A 14,243-nucleotide genomic window follows, 5' to 3' on the forward strand; every position below is an offset into this window, starting at 1 on the left:
GACCACAACAACCCCATGCATCGCTACAGGCTTGGGGCAGTGTGGCTGGAGAGCTGCCTGGCAGAAAAGGACCTGGGGGTTGTAATTGACAAGCGGCTGAACAGGAGCCAGCAGTGTGCCCAGGTGGGCAAGAGGGCCAATGGCATCCTGGCTTGTATTAGAAATAGTGTGACCAGCAGAAGGAGGGAGGTGATTGTGCCCCTGTACTCAGCACTGGGGAGGCCACCCCTTGAGTATTGTGTCCAGTTCTGGACACCTCAATACGAGAGAGATCTCGAGGTGCTGGAGCGAGGGCAGAGGAGGGCAGCGAAGCTGGTGAAGGGCCTGGAGAATAAATCTGATGAGGAGCGACTGAAGGAGCTGGGACTGTTTAGTTTGAGGAAGAGGAGGCTGAGGGGAGACCTCATCGCTCTCTACAACTACTTGAAAGGCCATTGTAGAGAGGTTGGTGCTGGTCTCTTCTCACAGGTCATTAGTGACAGAACAAGACGGAATGGGTTCAAGCTGCAGCAGGGGAGGGTTAGGCTGGACATTAGGAAAAAATTCTTCCCAGAAAGAGTGGTCAGACACTGGAATAGGCTGCCCAGGGAGGTGGTGGAGTCACCATCCCTGGATGTGTTTAAGACTCCTTTAGATGTGGTGTTAAGGGATATGGTGTAAGGGAGGACTTCGTAGAGTGGAGTTGATCCCAAGGGTCTTTTCCAACCTAAATGATTCTATGATTCTATGATTGCCAGCTCATGTTCAGTTACTCAAACCCCAGTATCCTCAAGCCCTTCTCTGCAGGGCTGCTCTCAAGCCCTTCGTCAACACACTCCATGTGTCTCCTGCACTGCTTACAGCTTGCTGGGATGCTCTTCCAGCAGCTGTCAGGGTGACTGGAGTCCCCCAGGAAGATTGGAGTATCTGTGGTGCTTCCTGTAGGAGAAGTAAGAACGCTTCGTCAAAAGGCTCCTCTTGGTCGGGTGGCCTGGAGCAAACCCCAGCCATGAGGATTCCAGCTGCACAAGGGTGCTCAGCTCCTCCTCTTTGTTCCCCAGGCTGCGTGCATTGGTACAGAGGCACTTCAGCTGGGCCATTGACCAGGACAACTTCTTTAGAGGAACACACCCGAAATCACAGAATCATAGAATTGTTAGGGTTGGAAGGGACCTTAAAGATCATCTAGTTCCAACCCCCCTGCCATGGGCAGGGACATCTCCCACTAGATCAGGGTTGGTTCTGAATATACCAGCAGCCCCTGGCCCTTCTCTCTTCCTAAAACTCCGTCCCCTTCCCCCGGTCAATCCAGTCGGACATGCAACTGGCCTCTTTTATACCGTCTTCTGCCTCCTCCCTCTTGGTTCCTCCCTGCTCCCCCTTCCGCTGCATGTCCCTCAGGGCTTTGCACAGCTCTATTCATTCCCGCATCCCTCCCAGACCAGGCTCCCTCTGAGTCACAACGTTCTCATTTCAAACGGCCACTTGATCTTCCTGGAGCTGCCACCTGGACTTTCTTGATGGCCCACCAATTCCTGGGACTGGCAAAAGTTCTTTCTTGTCATGGACTCCATGGTTCTTTGCTCAAGTTTGTGGCTCAGTGCATTCTGCTTCTGGTTTTTCTCCCTTTTTTCTCCCCGTTTCCCCATTAACAAGGTCCCCGCTCAGATGACCTTGCTGGAATAAACACTCCACCTCTCACACGCCTCCATCCCTCAGCGTGACTGACCACCTTTGGCTCCCATCGCTGCCTCCCTGAGCCTTTGCCCTCAGGTCTGGGGCCCTGCACCTTCTTCTTTATGGCCACTCGGCCTGACAGCTGCCCCGCCCACCAGCTTCCGGCAGAAGTCCCGCCCCCTCTCCTCTACCGGGCCTCTGCTCTCTTCTGATTGGCTGCCAGCACCGGCCACCCTGGCTGGATAGACCCGGAAGTGCATGGGACCCGGAAGGCCCTTCCCCTCCATGCACGGGGGCGCCATTTTGGTTTGTCCACCATTTTCTGCCGAGATGCCGCCATTCCCTGGCAGGGAGCTGCCGTTTGGTTAAAGATCACACAGCTCCGTGATTGGCTAACGGCCAGTTCTTGACACCGTCACACCCGCGTGTTCTCAGGCAGCCTATGGGATGGGCTGCCTGCCTCGTTTGGATATAAAAATAGAATATTTCTAGACAATATAATCATATATTGTATATATCTATGAAAGGAAGTGTATAATTCTACTAATGAATTTATTTTTTTTAATACTACACACAATATTTTTATATATATACTTATGTGTATGTGTATAGATTCCTACAATGGTAAACATTAATAAACATATAGAAATTAAATTAATAATTTTTGTTTCCAAAGTTTAAATAACTATAAATTTGAATTGGAGCTATACATTTGAATTGAGTAAATCCCCCTTCAATAAGATTTAGTGTAGTGAAGAATTACAGTTTAAATGTGAACGGAAGCAGAAGGAAAAGGCCGGGTGGGGGTCCCCCACTTTACCAGGCTGCAGAACAAGCCCTGACAGGGTGGGCTGGGGGGAATTCAAGAGGGCGGAGGGGTGCCCGAAAGGTGGTGGGGCACGGACACGCTGGAACGTGCCCAGGGGCTACGGCCCCCTTCTAGGAGGGGCGAGCAAGTGACGGAGAGGGGGGTCAGTACTGGCTTGGGTCCCCCCAAAAGACGAGCACGCAGCAAATAGGTTGGTATGTGCTTGTGAGGAGCTGCTGCCTGAGTAGCCAACAGGCCGAGAGGAGGCTTCTGGTGTGTGTAGGAGCTTGTGAGGAGTCGTATCTCAGAGGTGAGCAGACAGCAAGCACGGGGAGACGGGGTGGTCAGGTCTCTGGTGCCTGAGTAGCGGATAGACCAGGAGCAAGGCCAGGGCTCCTGCAGGGGCTGGTGAGGTCACTGGTGCTGCTGTAGCTGATAGGAGACACGTGGCTCAGGTTTGTACTTGTGATGTCACTCTTGGCTGAGTAGCTGATAAGGCAGGACCAGGTGCACAGCTCATGTAGGTGCTTGTGAGGTCACTGGTCCCTGCGCAGATGACAGGCCAGGAGCTGTCACCTGGCTTGTGGATATCTTTGCGATGTCACTGGTGCCTGAGGAGCCCAGGAGAAACATGTCTTGTGTTGGGTATTTTGAGGTCCCAGGTGCCTGAGAATCTGGGAGGCCAGGACTGGGCACCCATCTTGTGTAGGTGTTTGCAAGGTCACCTGTGACCGTTCAGCTGACAGGCCAGCAAGAGGCCCATGGGTTGTGTAGGTGCTGGTGAAGTCACTGCTGCCCGCGTACCTGGTAGGGCAGGGGCAGGAACATGGCCTGTGATTTCCCCACTGCCTGTGTAACTTTTAGGCAAGGAGCCGGTGTATGGTTTGTGTGGGTGCTTCTGATGTCATTAAAATGGACCTTTTCTTGACAGAACACATCAGAGGTTGACTCAGCATCAGAGCCATCTGACTTTAACTTCTGACTTTAACTTCTCAAGTGGTTTGATCACTCTCCTCACGGTAACTGAGGTCCATGGGAGTCAGCACCAAATACATCACAGGGTCGTTAAAATGCAAAAAGCTCTGATGAGCCATGCCTTTCCCCATAAGATTCTTCAAGTCTCGTACAGCCGGTTGGAGAGGTTTCAGGACTTTAAAGAGGGAGATTTCAATGAATATCAATAGGGAATGGACTTTTTGAGATTTTTGGTTTCTTTTGTCAGTTTTTTTCCCAGCTGACAGAATAAGTGTTGCCAACAATCTTCGGTTGATATTCATCCAGGGTGCCTTCTAAGGAGCTCTGGACATGTCGGAAAAGCAGTCTCCTCGATGGCAAACACCGTATAGACAGTTCCTCCTCACCGCCCCAACCCCGCCATTTCTCTCCGTGGCCACCTGGCCATGATTTTAACATCTCAATGTTAAAATCTAACCTTTTCCCACTGAAGTCTGTAGTTGAACGTTACAGCTCCTGGGCTCCAGTTCCCACCTGCTTTTCTTAGAGAACTGGCTGCAGACAGGCACAGAAGGGTTTTTCTTAATTATGCACAAACAAAAGTACAAAGTGATGCAGCCTGATAGAACATATAACACAGTGCTGCAGAGAATGCTAATTTCTTGTCCCGAGGTTAATACGCTTCCTGAAAATGCCGTTTTTGGCATCAGGGGAAAACATCTTCATTTTATGAAATGTATTCATTCATCTCTGCTGCTGAAAACGTGCTCGTATTTTTTTAAATGTGGAAAACAATTCCTCAGCTTCTCAGGCAGACCTCAGTTGCTCGACACCCCAGTTACCTGATGCCTTTGCCTGGGACTGGCAGCCAGCACATGAGAGCTGAGGGACACCAGAGCCCCCAGCAGCTGCACAGGGAGGCTGGGCAGAGGGTCTCAAGGCATCTGCACTGGCAAGAGGCACCTGGGTCCCTGCAGCTGAGGACATTTGTGTCCTGTTAAATGCATCGCATCTGAAAATCTGAAAATCACTTTCCCTTCCAAATGGAGACAGCACACCAAATCGCCCCTCTAAGTCTGCAACATTAAAACACAACTAAACCAAACAAGGAGGATGAGAACCGCATGAAGGGCTGAGTCACCATCCCTGAATGTGTTTAAGACTTGTTTAGATGTGGTGTTAAGGGAGTAAGGGAGAACTTCGTAGAGTGGAGCCGATGCTCGGACTCAATGATCCCAAGGGTCTTTTCCAACCTAAATGACTCTATGATTCTATGGCCCAGGTGCTGTGTAGCTAGGGATTGTTTACTTATCCCACGCTTTGCCGCCAGGGAGAGCCATGAGAACTCCAGGGCTCCTTCCAGGTGCTGCGTCCGCACGTCCTTCGGCATCCACAATTCCCCCTTCTTCATTTACTACAAAAACAGTGGCCAAGGTTTTATCTGTAAGACGCTGCGCACACCGTAGCACACAGGGAATACAAAGCATAATGCACAAGAATATGCTTATACAAAAAGCAAGAATTTTAGAGCTGATTGCAACCATCCAGTTAAGCCCCAACTGTTAAAAAGGTTATCCAGCCATCCCCAACTTCCCCCCATTCGTAATTTCTGCACATTTTGCTCTAACTGTTGTATACTTTTATGGATTGATTCAGAGTGGTCTGATAAATTCATACAGCACGTGCCATCAAAATCTTCACATCCATGGCCATGCGCTAATAACAGAAAATTGACGGCTGCTCTATTTTACAGAGTTGCATGGCGTACTGAATCTACATCTAATAAAAGGCCAGGAAGAGCTACTGAAGTAGCCTTACTTTGTTCCACAAGCCAACAACCTAGCTTTTTTTAAGAGCGTTAGCGCTTTTGCAGAAGCCACACCGGGAGCAGAGAAAGAAGAAATGGCAACCACAGGTGGCTGCCAAAAGTGTACCCGGTAATCAAAAGGGGTGACCTTTTGGAGATATGTTGCGTTTCGAGAGCATTTGGCAAAGTTAAAACACTTACGAGCATCCATCTGAATTTAGCCTAGAATACCAACCTCCTGTGGCTCTAAAGGCAGGGGAGAGAATAATTTATTTGCCCAATATAATCTACTGAGGCAATCTGTAGGTTAAGACTTTGTGATAACCAAGGGTCAAGGTCGTCCTTTTTGACAGGGACATGTATGTGGCTTGGATCCATTCCAGAAAGCTGCTGACAGCACAAACGACCCTGGGAAAACAATCGTGGTAACATTTCAGTCATCATAGTTACTGTTTTGGAAAAGGTATGTGGCAAAACTACCCACTCTAATGCAGTCGGGCTCTTTGCGAGTGCATCATCCCACTGTCCTATCAGGGCGTAAGGTTGAAATTCTTGTAGGAAGGTGTTCAACGTGTCTTGCAGCAGTAGTAGACTATATCTTACCTGCAACGTGCTGTAATGCCTTCTGAGCTGTTGGGGTTAATGAACATAGAACTTATGGGAGGGGGGGCGGGGACAGAGACAGCGCTCCAGGGCGTCCCCTGTATCTTCAAAGTGCGCTCATTTCTCTCTCCCTCTCTCCGCCCGAGACAGACCCCTTATATCCTGCACCGGATTGAGTGGAGAAGTACAGGCTAGAGTCGCTGCACGTGTGGCCAGCGCATGCAGCGAGTCCCACCAGACTCGTGATCCGGCTTTGCTAACGGCGGCTGTCTGATACGTGACCACATTGTTGTAATCCCTTCTTGTTATCTTCTTCTGTGAAGGTCAGGTTCTCATGGATACACACGCAGTTTTTACAGCAACATATTCTACAACTCGTACCAGGGTACGATGCAAAGCGGCATCTACAACTGATCGTATAATGCTTATTAAACACGGCAAACAGCGTACTAAACATAACAGACAAATTCCTTCCACACAGGCAAACGAGTACAATTTGCTTCAACCAACCCCACCCCCAAGTCCATCCAAAAAAGATTGCACCCAGTGGTCTCCACAAGTTGCTGGTTGGGTCGGTGCCGTTCTTGCAACTGGGCATGGATGGATTTGGAGTGGTCACTTAGATTCATACAACACAGTCCTTTAAAATCTTGACAACCGTGTCTGTGAGCTGAAAGCAAAAAGTCAATAGCAGCTCTGTTTTGCAGCGTCGCATGTCGACTACTATCTCCATCAGCAATAACTCAGAAATAGCTGTACCAGTAGCATTGCTAAACTTATCCTTGGCAGCAAGAGAGTCCTTGTTCTCAAGAGCACATGCGGACTCCCTGTTCTTCCTGGTACAGTTTTCTCACTGTGCTTTGACCTTCCACAACTGCGTCCATGCCTGCTCGTTGGGACTCCGTAGACCGAACCAGGATAGCAGACTCATTCAATCCTTTTGGCTTTGCTGTTGCCTGTAAGGGCGCACACACCGGGCTGGAACCCACCGAGGTCCCGTTCCTGTGGAGACACAAGCATAGCCTCTCCCCCACGTTATCAACTGCTATGGACCCTCCATAATTCCTCATTCTAAATTATGTACTAGCACTTGAGCTTTACCCTCGCTATTGTGTTTGTCCACTCGCAAAGATGAATAATGTCGGCTAATGGTTGACTCCGCACTGTCAGATAAATTCAAAAAATTGAGTACATACAATGCCTTAGCCAAGCCTTCCTGTGGTGAGAGAGACTCAACTCCCCCTTTTTGGCACAACAACATGCCTTTTAACGAACTATGCGATCGTTCTACAATGCCTTGGCCGGTAGGGGAGCGCGGAATGCACGTAAGGTGCTTGACCCCCCAATCTTGAAAGAATTTTTGAAGGCGGAGGGAGATGTAAGCTGGGCCGTTAGCCGTCTTAACCGTAGGGGTGACACCTAGAGCAAAAGCTAGAGTAAAACGTTTGATAACAACACGAGCTTTTTCACCAGTAGGACAAGTGGCATGTATGGCTCCAGAGAAGGTATCTATAGAAACATGGATGTATTTAAAGCGTCCAAATTCGGAAAAGTGAGTTACATCAGTTTGCCACAGCTCAAGAGCAGTAAGGCCTCGCGGGTTAATGCCAAAGGGTGATGAACTTGTATATAACCGCAGGCAATCTGGACAGGCAGCAACGACATTTCTTGCCTGCCAGGGCATCCAGAAGAAGGTGTTTTGCAACGCTTTTGCATTCTGATGGAAAAATGCATGAGAGATTCCGGCTTACTCTATTACCTGGGGCACTACTTGAGCTGTGAGAGTTAATGCATCAGCTCGTCCATTGCCTTCCACTAGGGGCCCTGGAAGGGCGGTGTGAGCTCTGATGTGCATGATCAAATAAGGATGCTGTCTGTTGTTCAGCAAATGCAAAAGCGTTGACAGTAGAGTAAAAAGTAAGGGGTTGGAGACTTCCCTTAAACAAGCATTTTCTATGTGGGGTACAAGTCCCGCAACAGAGGCAGAATCAGTTATTATAGTGAACGGAGCATCCCATTTCTGGAACACTCGTACAGCAGCGGCGAGCTCTACGATTTGTGGGGACCCGCTAGTTCGGCGTACATCAGAATCCCACAATTTACTCTGCGGGTCTTGCCTTCCTACGACTGAGCGGCCGGTTCGTCCAGAACCATCAGTAAAGACAGTCAAAGCTTGTAAAGGTACATGACTCACTTTCGGGGCTACATACAAAATAAAATCTTTTTGTAAGAGTCTATGGCTAGGGCTATGGATATCTGTTTGTCCCGGCTGGTCAATAGTCGCTGTTTGAAACATCACTGAGGTTTGTAGAAGCCATTGCAGCACTTGCGTGGCGATTGGTAAGATAATATGGGAAAACTCCTGCCCAGCTAATAGCATAAGCCGTTGTCTTCCTTTTGTGATCAACATAGCAAAGCATTCTGGGCGAGTTACCACTGTCTTACACAGCTGGTGAGAAAGGAAGTCCCATTCAATAATGATCAAAGGGTCAGAACGAGTCTCATCCCACTGATATGTTAAGGCATACGGTTGCACAGCGGGATTTAATATCACCATGTGGAAAGGTAGGCTCGGACACACGCGATCCGCTTGACGTGAGGCTAATGCTTTAGAAACCTTTGCCAAGGCCGACTGCGCTTCTGGGGTTAGACTCCTAGGTGACAAAAGATCTGAGGTCCCTGTTAACAAAGAAAATAATGGACTTAACTCGTGACTTGGTACCCCCAATAGTGGACGAACCCAATTAATGGCCCCTAAGAGCTTCTGTACATCATTAAGGGTTTTAATATCTGCTTGAATTTTCACTTGTTGCGGGATAATTTTTTGTTCTGTGCTCCTCCATCCCAAGTACTGCCACGGCTCCTTCTGGTGTACTTTTTCAGGCGCAATTTGTAACCCGGCAAGTTTTACTTGACGCTATGTAAACTGCAGAGCTGCTTGCACAGTCTCTCGTGACTCTGCTGACACAAGGATATCGTCCATATAACGGTATCTTATAGCATCAGCAAACCTTTGCCGAACGGGAGATAGGGCCTTTGCTGCAAACCACTGGCACGTTGTGGGGATATTTTTCATCCCCTGTGGGAGAACTGTCCAATGACAGCGTTCACAAGGTTCACTTACCTTGATAGATGGCACAGAAAATGCAAATTTGGGGGCATCCTCAGGATGCAACGGGATTGTGAAAAAACAATCTTCCAAATCAATGATAGCGAGGCACCAATTTCGGGGGACCATAGTGGGTGAAGGCATACCGGGTTGTAGAGTACCCATATCTTCCATTGCAGCATTAATTTTTCTTAGATCATGTAAAAGTCGCCATTTGCCCCTTTTTTTCTGGATTACAAACACAGGCGAATTCCACGGACTGGTCGTTGGGACTATATGGTCTTCTCGGAGCTGTTCTTCAACTGGCTGATGAAGGCGGCGCAACTTTTCGCGTGACAAGGGCCACTGTTCCACCCAAACGGGGTTATTAGATTTCCAGGTTAACTTTAAGGTGACTTGCGCCACAGTGGCCCCTAAGACAAATTTGACCCAATCTGTATTCCCCAGTGGCTCATACAGTCGCCGCCCCATAAAGTAATTGGCGTAGTTAACACAAAAGGACGGAATGGAGAAGTGTAGGGTCCTGCACCTGGGAAGGAAGAATGCCAAACACCAGTATAGGTTAGGGGCGGACATGCTGGGAAGCAGCTCTGAGGAGAAGGACCTGGGGGTCCTGGTAGACAGCAAATTATCCATGAGCCAGCAGTGTGCCCTTGTCGCCAAGAAGGCCAATGGCATCCTGGGCTGCATAGGGAAGACTGTGGCCAGTAGGTCGAGGGAGGTCATTCTCCCCCTCTACTCTGCACTGGTGAGGCCACAACTGGAGTACTGCGTCCAGTTTTGGGCTCCCCAGTTCAAGAGGGACAGGGAACTACTGGAGCGAGTCCAGCGTAGGGCAACCAAGATGATTATGGGACTGGAGCACCTCCCTTATGAGGAAAGGCTGAAAGAGCTGGGACTCTTTAGCCTGGAGAAGAGAAGGTTGAGGGGGGACCTGATTAACGTTTACAAGTACCTAAAGGGTGGGTTTAAGGAGGACGGAGCCAGGCTCTTTTCAATGGTTCCCAGCGACAGGACAAGGGGCAAGGGCACAAGCTAGAACATCGGAAGTTCCGTTCAAATACACGGAAAAACTTCTTTACAGTGAGGGTGACAGAGCACTGGAACAGGCTGCCCAGGGAGGTTGTGGAGTCCCCTTCTCTGGAGATTTTCAAGACCCGCCTGGATGCAGCCCTGAGGGATGTGCTGTAGGCAATCCTGCTCTAGCAGGGGAGTTGGACTAGATGATCTCTAGAGGTCCCTTCCAACTCTGAAGATTCTGTGATTCCGTGATTCCGTGAATGAGGCAGCACGATTCTCGGGCCCCTGGGTCTGAATTAGGTGTTTGCTCTGTAAAGGCAAAGCATTCCCGCCAATGCCCATTAATGCCTCCCCCACTTGTACTAACGGCCAGTTCACAGGCCATCTGTCTTCAGAGATGACTCTGACATCTGCTCCGGTGTCCAGAATACCGCTCACGCAAACAGGACCTTTTCCTCGCATCGTCAATGTGCACTGCATCAATGGTCGGCCAGCACTGACGGATTGCGTCCCTAGTATCTGTGGGCTCCCGGCTGAGACAAAGCCTCCGTTCCCCCTTTGTGTTTGAACAGCTTTCGGGGCACAGGCATCAAAATACACCAATTGGGCTATCCTGGAGCCGCAAGGTAGTGTGCAGGGGGGTGCTGGGGTCCATTTAGTCTCGCAGGATATAACAGAGAGCAATTCACCAAGGCATGCAATAACATATACACATATAGGAAAAACCCCAAAACATCTCTCTATGGTACTGCTTTGAATCTGGTGTCCTATTTCTCTTTCTCTGCTGTTTTCTTGTAGCGCGCATGGCATACTTTTGTGCTAACGTGGCATATTTCCCATCTAATTATATCTGTTTGGGTTTTCTTTTCTTTTTTCTTTTCTTTTTCTTTTTTATCTTTTTTGTCTTTTTTCTTCTTTTTCTGTTTTTTTTTTCCTTTTTTCTTTTTTTTCTGTTTTTCTTTTTTTTTTTTTTTTTTCTTCATCACTTACAACTGACATAACAGTCTGCCTTTGCAACTAGGGCTCACCCTTAAGTTCCTCATTTTCCTACAGAGCATCCTAGAGATTTTGGCTCAACTCCTTTTCCCGATCGACCATGAGCTTATAGGCAAACAACAAACAACCAGCAATACGCCCTGAACAGGCGAGCCGTTCCCACGAGCGTAAGCGTGTCGGCTGATGAAAACTCCCCCAATATTTCAGGACTTCCATCGGTTCTACGGACCCTCCTGGTCTATCTACCTGGGGCGCACTCGCCTTACGTCTACACATTGTGTATATACAAACTTCTTCACTTGACGGAGTGTCAGCCCCAGTCGCGTACGAGAACAGGACCACACCGGGCAGAACACCTGCTCCAGGGGAGTCACCTAACGACACTGCACACAACAAAAACCAAACAGTAGCACAGATGATGATCAGCAGGTAGAAGCTGGCGCCCACACACACTCACACAGCAGACAAACAAAAACACCACTTCTATCTCAGGGAGACGACTGGGGAGGGGAGGGGGCCAGGCGGGCGGTGGCAGGAGCGAAACGGCTCCGGCTCCGTCCTTCTCTGCTGACATTCTGACAATACACCGCAATACCCCGATTCCGGCTGCGCACGTATAAGCGGTTGATAAGGGGGAACAGATGCGGTACCTGGCGCAAATGGAGAAGGGTTAAGAACGGAGGAGCGCGATAGCGACTTTCGTCGCTGTTGCTGTAAAATGTCCTCCGCAATTGGAGCAGATGCAGGAATAGCTTTAATTGGGGTTAAAGGTGGATAGAAATCAGGTTCAGTCTCTGGATTTATTGGACCAGGATCAAAGGGGTCCCCAGGATCATCCTCAGGGCTATTACAGAATAGGGTAGAGTGAACTTGAGTGCCTCCTTTCCCTTCGCCTTGTTCTGATCTCGGCAAGACCGGGCGACAATCGTCCGCTTGAAAATTAGGAGTTGCGGCGGTTGCCCGAAACGGAGCGGCATCATTATTGCTTGCAGCTTATCTGATATCCTCCCGTTTCCGTAACATCTCTAGAATTTGCCGCCAAGGGGTTAATAATTCAGCAGCAACCTTGTCCGCCTTAGTGGCTCTGGCCCAAAGTTTAACCCCTCCGGCATCCCACGTTTTTATACTAAAAATAGTGATTGCATCGACACCATCGCAATTAATGGACACCCATTTCAGTATCTTTTTTAAGGTCTGGAGGCTCGTATATACATGATGTTTCCGCAAGAGTCCCTCCATTAGTCCTAGTACTGACTTTTCTTCCCAAGATATGTTACTTCCCCTAGCTCCCCACAGCTCACCTCTCTTGAAGAGATGCCTGAAGCCGGCTCCTGCTTCCTTTCAGCAGCACTTAAGTTCTGTGGGGCTTGACACCCGTCAAACCTCGTTAATCGCTCCATCTCACACGGGGCACCACTGGTGGCAATTAGGCACGGACTCCGTTTGGTGCACAAACGAAAACGCTTTATTTTAGGCAGCAGCCTCTTTAAATACCCTCTGCTACAGAGCTAGCAATTTCCCACTGCTACCTCCTTATCATGAGATTACACAGCACATAGCACACATATCACAGCCCATACATGCTGTAAACCAAGACAAGCTATTCATCTTTAGCAACCCAGCCGGCCTTCAGCGCTCTCTCCTTTTCTCCTTCGTCTCGTGGCCCAGGTGCTGTGTAGCTAGGGCTTGTTTACTTATCCCAGGGTTTGCCGCCAGGGAGAGCGAGGAGAACTCCAGGGCTCCTTCCGGGTGCTGCGTCCGCAGCTCCTTCGGCATCCACAGAACGGGGCTGGCTGCAGTGCTGCGCCTGCAAGTGAGCGCCTCCCACGCACAGGAACACCAGGAGCGACACAACACACTCCCTTTTACGTGGCACGGTGATTTATGATCAAAGCACAACAAATTGCTGCTCCTGAGCACTGCAGCACAGTTTGCACGTGCAAACCTAGAGGTGCCCAGGCAGTTCATCGTGCTGGCCCCGTTCTTCTTCCAGATGCACCAGGAAGGGACGCCTCAGCCCTAACAAGAGGCAGCAGCCACCAGCTGTGCATTAACTGTGGGCAACATTCAGAGAGCCACCCCCACTCTTGTAGAAGCCGACACACGCACCGCGGGCATCTTACGGACGCGCATTTAGCCCAGAGTGCTTCCAGGGTGTTCGGGGACAGCAGTTCAGTGTTCAGCTACAGCAGAGCAGAGCGGGAAGAAAAGCAGAGCCAAGTACCAGCTGCTCATTCCCACGAAGGCCACCGCCGCCTCCCCCCGCCGCTCTCAGCGCGCACGGAGCGGCCACGGAGCACCCGGCCCCGACCGCCGCCAGCCACGCAGGGACGGAGCTCCGCTCCTCGCCCGCCCGCTCTGCGCCGGCCTCCCCGCCCCGAGGCGAAGGAGCCCGGGCAGGCAGGAGGGCGACGCGACAGCCGGTGGCACGGCGGCAGCGGCTCTCCCGCACCCCAGGGCGCCCCGCCCCGCCCCGCAGCCGGCCCGGCCCCTCCGGCACTCACCTTCTCCCACCAGCCACGGCCTACGGGCCCCTCACGCCGCGGCCCCCCCGCGCGCTCGGCTTCCTCCTACGGCGGCGCGCGAGGGACAAGCGCGGGAGCGGCGGCGGCGCGCGCCTGCGCGGGAGGGTGCGGGCCGCGCGCCGCCCTGAGGCGAGTCCTGCCGCCGGGGCGCGGAGGGAGAGAGCGGGGTGAGGGGCGGCCCTGGCGGGCTGTGCGGGAAGAAACCCAGAGCCAGGGGGCTCCGCAGCGGCTCCGTGCCCCCGCGGCCCCGATCCGGGGTGCCCGCAGCCGCCGCCATCCGTTTGTTTGTCGATATTTCTCCCGCCGGTCCCTCCCCTGCCCGGCTGCAGGGATGCTGGGGGGGGGCCCCGTCGCCCGGCAGTGCCTCCGTGCTGCTCCTTCCTTCTCTGCGCGTTTATGTACGTTAGATGCATTTATATATGATAGCTACATATTAAAAAAAAATAAAAAAGGGGAGAAGAGGCTGGCTAGAAGCTCTCGTGGGCTGATGCCCCCCCCAGCAGCGTGTGTGTCCCCCCCTAAAAATAGGAATAAAACGCAGAAAATGTCTGCAGTGCGTTTCTAGGGGAGTCCCCACTCCCAAGGCCCTGGCCCAGAGCCCCCCGATTCCTCCCCGCCCCCCTCCCCATGTCTATTACAAAAGTGGAAAGGTGAATACCAGAGATTTTGCAATAAGTGAGGTGCTAGATGTTGGATCTATATTTTGGAACAGATACCCTGTTTCTGCAGGATCTGGTGTTAGGACTGTCAGAATATAGAAAAAAC

At 50.9% G+C, this 14,243-nt stretch overlaps 1 long non-coding RNA gene across 1 annotated transcript; it reads right to left on the bottom strand.

Moving 5' to 3' along the window:
• Positions 1 to 4,841: 4,841 nt before the first annotated feature.
• On the bottom strand, positions 4,842 to 13,544 carry LOC141732363 (uncharacterized). The gene is made up of 5 exons (XR_012584081.1): positions 13,458 to 13,544; positions 12,255 to 12,390; positions 11,215 to 11,336; positions 8,953 to 9,466; positions 4,842 to 6,830 (listed from the first exon to the last, which is right to left on the bottom strand). It is a non-coding gene; the product is annotated as an uncharacterized LOC141732363 (long non-coding RNA).
• Between the last annotated feature and the right edge of the window lie 699 nt (positions 13,545 to 14,243).

Source organism: Larus michahellis, chromosome 17 (genome assembly GCF_964199755.1).
Source record: "Larus michahellis chromosome 17, bLarMic1.1, whole genome shotgun sequence".
Lineage (NCBI taxonomy): Eukaryota > Metazoa > Chordata > Aves > Charadriiformes > Laridae > Larus > Larus michahellis.